Source organism: Limulus polyphemus, unplaced genomic scaffold (assembly GCF_000517525.1).
Source record: "Limulus polyphemus unplaced genomic scaffold, Limulus_polyphemus-2.1.2 Scaffold891, whole genome shotgun sequence".
NCBI lineage: Eukaryota > Metazoa > Arthropoda > Merostomata > Xiphosura > Limulidae > Limulus > Limulus polyphemus.
Genome location: NW_013666501.1, coordinates 236,006 through 243,347, shown reverse-complemented (window position 1 = coordinate 243,347; position 7,342 = coordinate 236,006). Strand labels below are relative to the sequence as shown.

General features: G+C 35.5%; 1 pseudogene; it reads right to left on the bottom strand.

Annotated features, from left to right (window-relative positions):
* The window catches only part of LOC106461065, a 100,714-nt pseudogene that overhangs the window by 67,094 nt on the left and 26,278 nt on the right, over window positions 1-7,342 (bottom strand).

The following is a 7,342-nucleotide window of genomic DNA, read 5'->3' as shown; positions in this document are numbered from 1 at the left end:
CGCACGTATGATGACATCGTCCATACTTCCTTACTTCATAATGTAATGTTTGCATAGATTAATAAAGTTTAAAATGGGTTTTACCAGGATTTATCACATCCACTAGACAGTTACACGTTTTACCATGATTCATCATCACTAGACAGTTACACGTTTTACCAAGATTCATCAGACCCACTAGACGGTTACACGTTTTACCAAGATTCATCACAACCACTAGACAGTTACACGTTTTACCATGATTCATCATAACAAGTAGACAGTTACACGTTTTACCATGATTCATCTCAGTCACTAGACGTGACATCTGGACACATTATTTAAAAGTCACCAGAAGGATGGACTGTGCTCAAGGTTCTAAATTACAGAAGACGAAATTAGGATGAATAAAAGTAATGTGAAAATTTACAAAGTTCTAAAGGAAAAGTAATGGAAGAATTAGCGTAACTAACAATGTGTAATTAAGAGATAAGAAAAAACAAACTTGTCATGGAATATACAAAATAAAGGAATATAAACGTACGCAAAAAAAATCAAAAATAAACGCAAGTTGATACAAAGAAAAAGCAAGGCTAGGAGCTTTTTTTTTATACCAGTTTCAACCCCTCCTCTTCTTTATTCCGAAGAATAATAGAAACCAAATCAAAGCCGTCAAAATTAAACGTCATAGGAACGGGAGACGGGTTGCTGACTCAGCGTCCGTCGCTTCATCGATCGAAATCAGCGGAGAAAATATGATTTGTGCAGGCGACGAACTTTTCGACCAGCTGGCTGATTTGAAAACGCATTTTCCAGCGAGTGTTGAAAGAACTTCGATATTTTTCTCATTTTGTAGCACCTAAATTGGATGTAAGTGGTTTGGAATACGATAACAATAAGATTATTATCGCCATCTTTTAAGGCGTACAAAAATTAAAACAAGATTAAAGAATATAAATTATTGTAATCAAACAACAACAAAATCATCACGATCGTGAAGGGATTTACACTAATTTATAGTAGAATAATAACGTTTACTGTCGGTCTATGTTTATGTATTTATAATTATTTTGGGTAAGTTGCATTGATTAAAAAGGGGAGGTGGGCATAACGAACTCTCCAATAAATTCATTAAAGACACTATTTGTGTTATATTTCACGATCAAGAATGGATACTGGTTGAATGATTGGGTGATCCTGTAACTACAGCTTAACGTTAACGGATTGCTTTGTTTCAGCAGAATTCAGCTTAATCTTCCAATTATTCCGGACCAGTAACCCTTTATCCCAAGAGGATTAACCCGAAAATCGGTTCTGAGTAATGTTTTCGCTAATACCCTGCGCTTTAAATTTCTTCTTGCCCAGTAAACATCGGGAAATAAATTCTCGTGTTGCCCGATTCGTTCGTTTTCTTCACTGGAAATTAGAGTTGTTGCCATTTCAACTGGCAAACTTTAGTTTAATTAATTAATTTTTTTTTTTGAAAATTTCATTAAGCCTTTTAATGGCGGAAAGTGATTGATTTTTTTATTACTTTTAAACCTGTTAAATCTTTTTTATTGTGTTATTTTGTTTGTTTATGAATAGTACACTGTGTTTTTTTTACTATAGACACGCCCCTTTTTGCGGTTTTTAAAATGATCTAGCCGCAACTTGATGGCATGGCTAGGTGGTTAGGAAGCTAGACTCGCAACCTGCGGGTCGTGGGTTCGAATCCCCGTCCCACCAAACACTGTGGGAGGGTTATAATGTGACGGTCAATCCCACTATTCGTTGGCAAAGAGTAGCCCAAGAGTTGGCGGTGTGTGGTGATGACTAGCTGCCTTCCCTCTAGTCTTCACTGCTAAATTAGGTTTGCTTTGGTAGCTTTGCGCGAAATTCAAGCAAACAAACAATAAAACGTCCAGTAAAATTATACGTGTAATAAAAACAGCCTTTGGACTAAAAACTACTCCAACATTCACATAACCAAAACAAAGATACGTGATGCACCTTCTATTGGACCATTTTCACGGCTCAATAGCACTCGCTTATGTAGTCATAGCAACAGGCATGGGAGATTAAACTGTCACGTTAAAAGGGGTGGTCACTCAATAATACTGTCATGTGTCAGATGATAAACATTCTTGCCCGACTATTTTAAACCGCGGAGGCGTTGAACAAGGAATGCTAAAACAGTAGAAACCATACATAATTCTCAAAGTTGACCTTTTCTATTGTCTTCACATTGACCCTTACCTCTCTTGCTGGGAGTGAGTCCTAAAGTTATGTTCAGAGTTTGAAATATTTTTATCAGAAGTGAAATCATGCGTGCGTGAAATACAAACTACTTTTAGGTATTTGAATTAAATGTTATTGTTTTACATTTGTTTATATAAGATAATTCGTTAACATATTGTCAATTTTCGTTTCAGCAATCACACACACACACACACATATATATATATATATCCACGTTGTGGCATAATATTGATCATAACACCGGGTATGCATAAAGCCTAAAAATTTAAGCCTATCTGTTTCTAGATGAAATCAACACACCGACATCTTTCGGCGACTTCCTGAACATTTCTTTGTGCGTTGAAAAAGACGGTAATAAATATCTATCTTGTCTAGTTAAAACAAGGAGATTACGTATTCGTTTCTGACAGTCCAGGTGTCTGTCTAATACAGTGTTTCCCAAACACCTGTCCTTGACTTAATTTCTACAGGTCTGCAAAGCGTCTTGGCTGTTGAAAGCACTGCCACCTAGTTACGTTTCTTTCAATATTTGATGACTATAAGTCGCCTAAGTCTACCTTTTTTTTGTTTTCGAAATAATTGTTGTTGTTTTTTATTTTGTAAATATCGTATTATTTACTTATGTAATTAACAGTTATTATATTTGGAATGTCTGTCCCCGAAAATGTTATTTTGAATTTTACTGGTTCGTGATTACCAAACATCTGGGAACCACTCTAATATATTTCGAGTACGTACTAATCTACGAATTAGGACTACAATTAAAATATGACGCCTATTTTTAGCACTACCAATCACGTCAACGTGTAGAAATATTACGGCATGCGAAGTATGATAACATCAATTTAGTTTATTCACTGTTTCTATATAAACTTGTTTTTATATTCTTCGACAGAATAGTCACAAGTGTCTGTTTATGTTCCGTGTGTAACGTGATTACAAAAACCCCTGTAAACAATATTCAATACAGTTACATGTGTAATTAGTTTTCCAACGGTCACGACATAACCAAATATGCAACGGTATACGTGACAGAACGAAGAGTTATATCTAGTGACTTTGAAGGTTTTGCTATTGATTCTAAACGCTGAATTCCAACGTCCTTATTGCAATCTCTCGAAACTCAAACTGTTTACGTTTCCACTGGCTCATCAGCCAGAAACGTGCTGGGAACGCGAGTGAATATCTGCGCTTTATGTCAATTTAACTCGATATATAGACATGATATTGCCGCAGTCTCTCTCATAACATACACACATTTTACAATACAAAGGTATACGAGAAAAGTTTGACATTTACGAAACACATCTCCCGGCTTTATGAATCTATGTGATGATGATGATGTGGATTGAGACGTTTCGCCCGAGTGTAAATAGGCTTAGAGAGAGAGTGCCAACACCTCACGGCTTGACAGTAACAAAAAGAAATGCTTCACATGTTTTTTTTTTTTTCAAACAACCGCGGCCATAATATTTCACGTTGTGTACAAAGTAGAAAAACACTTCAAATTCTCGATCAGCTATACTTTATACATCCACTTCCTATTATACATCCACTTCCTATTATACACCCACTTCCTATTACTTCATAAATAAAAGAACTGTATGTTTTTCTTGACATTTTATATCCACTTCGAAAACAATAAAATGATTTTTAAAAAATCACAGCGAGAACTAGTTAAGAGTTATTTTGTTTCTCGAGCTTTCGACGATTTGTCAATATTCCGTTTACAATATTTTTTACTTCTTCTCCTGGTAGGACAGAAATGCCCTAGATGGTCAAAATATTAAAGGGCTTTCAAAGCCCTTTTGTTGAAAAATAAAGAAAGGGGAGGGGAAAAAAACGTCCTCGGGGTTGCAATTCGAGCTACTCAACAGGGTCCAAGTGAGAATACGAGTTAACAGCGGGAGAGGCGGCCATTTTTCATCAGAACGACAGTCCTTGATGTCAAACTACGAAACCAACAAACAGTACCTGTAACAAGGTGATTGATCTCAATGAACCTCTTTACGTTACAGTAAACTTTGAAAATTAGTTAAAAAAAAAATCGGGATAACTACGACGCCAGTTTTGATCGTGTGAGTAACTTGCTTCTGAAGACGACGAAAATACGATGCGTATCGACTTATCCGCGTTTCACAGTTTTCTTAGCAAACTGATATTCGTAATGGTTGGAGACGGCTTGAATGGGTAATGAAGAAAAACTTTAATAAAAGCTTAACATAACAGCAAATGTACAACGTTTCGACAAGGTTTTTGTCATCATCATCGAATTTGAAACTGTCATTCAGTTATGTCTGTTGAATCCAAGAATGAAAATGAAACTAATAAACCAATCAAAACTACTGCGAACTGAAAATACGATACTCAAAACTACTGTGAACAGAAAATACGATACTCAAAACTACTGTGAACAGAAAACACGATACTCAAAACTACTGTGAACTGAAAATACGATACTCAAAACTAGTGTGAACTGAAAATACGATACTCAAAACTAGTGTGAACTGAAAATACGATACTCAAAACTACTGTGAACTGAAAATACGATACTCAAAACTAGTGTGAACTGAAAATACGATACTCAAAACTACTGTGAACTGAAAATACGATACTCAAAACTAGTGTGAACTGAAAATACGATACTCAAAACTACTGTGAACTGAAAATACGATACTCAAAACTACTGTGAACTGAAAATACGATACTAAGTGTAGAAAACAAAATATTGCAAATACAATAAATAAAAAAGTTTTTTATATACAAAAGAAGGAGTGTGTGATTGTTGTAAAGCACAAAGCTACACAATGGGCTGTATGTAACCCACCCACCGTATATTAACGTTGTAAGCCCACTAACTTACCGATGAGCCACCAGGGAGCACTATAAATGGAACGATGCTATTGATAATTACGGTTTTATCCCAAATGATTTGATTACTTAGTTAGAATACTTCAAAGCCGTTCAAGTTGAATACAATGAATTTTTTAAATTCAATTAATATAAATTAATATATTTGGGTAACTTTGTTTGTTCGTTGAATTTCGTGCAAAGCTACTCGAGGGCTATTTGCACAAGCCGCCCCTAATTTAGAATTGAAAGGCAGCTAGTTAACACTAACCGCCGCCAACTTTTTGGCTACTCTTTACTAACGAATAGTGGGAATGACCGGTCACGTTATAACGACCCCACTACTGAAAGGACGATGATATGATTCGAACCCGTGATTTCGATTTGAGCATCCTAACCATCAAGCCATGCTGGACCAGGATAACTTCTTTTCGGCAATGGATTTCAACCATAAATTGATACTTAAAAACAAATTTATGAGAGATTTTCCCTGAAAACAACGACAATTTAAAGCTCTATTTATTAATTACAGCTCTTTAAAATAATTGTTTTCCAGTCACCAGTTCTTTTTTTTCTAACAAAAAAAAAAACATCTTCTGACCATATTCAAGAAGTAGCATAATTTAACGATTCAAAATTTCTGATAAATTGAGAAACACTAATTTTTGCCGAGTCAGTATATATATATATATTCATAGAAGAAGAAAAAAAGACTTCAAAAAACAGTAATCTATAATTATTGGAAACATCGAACCATCAATTCATTCAAGCGATAGTTCTTTGAAACAGTGGTTTTCTGATGCAACTAACAGCTCAATTCAACTCAAGATTCTCGTTTTCAACAAACTGATTAAAAACGTCGACACTAGTTGTGAAAGTGAAGATTTTTTAATTTTAGGAAATTCCCTTTTCTTTACCCCCCCCTGGTAGCTCAGCGACAAGCCAGTTGGCTAAACATCGAGCCCATTGTGTAGGTTTGTGCTTTAAAACAAAACTTTAACTCCAGTCCTTCAAGCCATACAGTAACTCCAATCGAATGTATGGTAACATTTTTATTAAAAAAAAAGACTAACCGGTCAAAATCCACACAGGTGTTTTTAATCAAATTTCTACTATAAAACCTTTGGATTTATAATATTTCTCTTTTTTTTTTTCTTACGCTCTACAGAAAGATTGGATCGGACGTCTATGGTTACACATGCGCGTTAGATAAATATGCACAGAAAAGTTTGGATTCGGGGTTCGATCCCAAGGCTTATAGCGTTAAAATTCAGTGTTCGATCTCCACGGCAGACTATAGCGCAGACAGCCCGTTGTATGTTTTTGTGCTAAAACAAATTCCAAACTTGAAAGAAAAAGAACAGTAGTTAACATAACAAAAAATGTAAATATAAAAACCCCAAAATAATCGTATGGCCTAACAAAAAACACACACACAAAATTCTGTATCAAGAAACGAGGACCATACTTACATGGCGCCCACATACATAACATCCCTCTTGGCGTCAAGGTACAGAGTCCTATAATGGAGGCGGCCACAGCTGAAGTCGCGGACGTGATCTGAACAAAAAAAAAATATTGATATTATTAATGTTCCTCACATTTCCAGAAACTACACGATGTTATTTACACACACTGTCAAATATGTGATTCTATGTTAGACCGAATGATGATTTTAAAAATTAAATACATAAAAATTTGTTTGTTTGTTTTACAGCAAAGCCAAAGTGGGCTACCTGCTGTATCCACCTCGGGGAATCGAGCCCCGAATTTTACCGTTATAAATCCGTAAACTTACCCCTGTCCCACCGAGGGACATACATAAAAATAATGAGTGGTAAAAATCCAACTCAGTAATATATATATATATGTGTATATTAAAAAAACTTGACGCTTTTTAATGCAGGATAAAGCATATTCTCTAAATATTTTGGTACCCTGGTGGAACAGCTAAAATCCAGGGTTCGATTCCTCACGGTAAACACAGCAGATAGCTCGATGTGACTTTGCTCTAAAACAAACAAAAAATCTAAATATTTCTGTTTGAGTTTAAGCGCATGAGTTTATGTGCGTGGAAAAATGTAACTGTCTAGTGGTTGTGATGAATCTTGGTAAAACGTGTAACCGTCTAGTGGGTGTGATGAATCTTGGTAAAACGTGCAACTGTCTAGTGACTGTGATGAATCCTGGTAAAACATGTAACTGTCTAGTGGTTGTGATGAACCTTGGTAAAACGTGTAACTGTCTAGTGGTTGTGATGAATCCTGGTAAA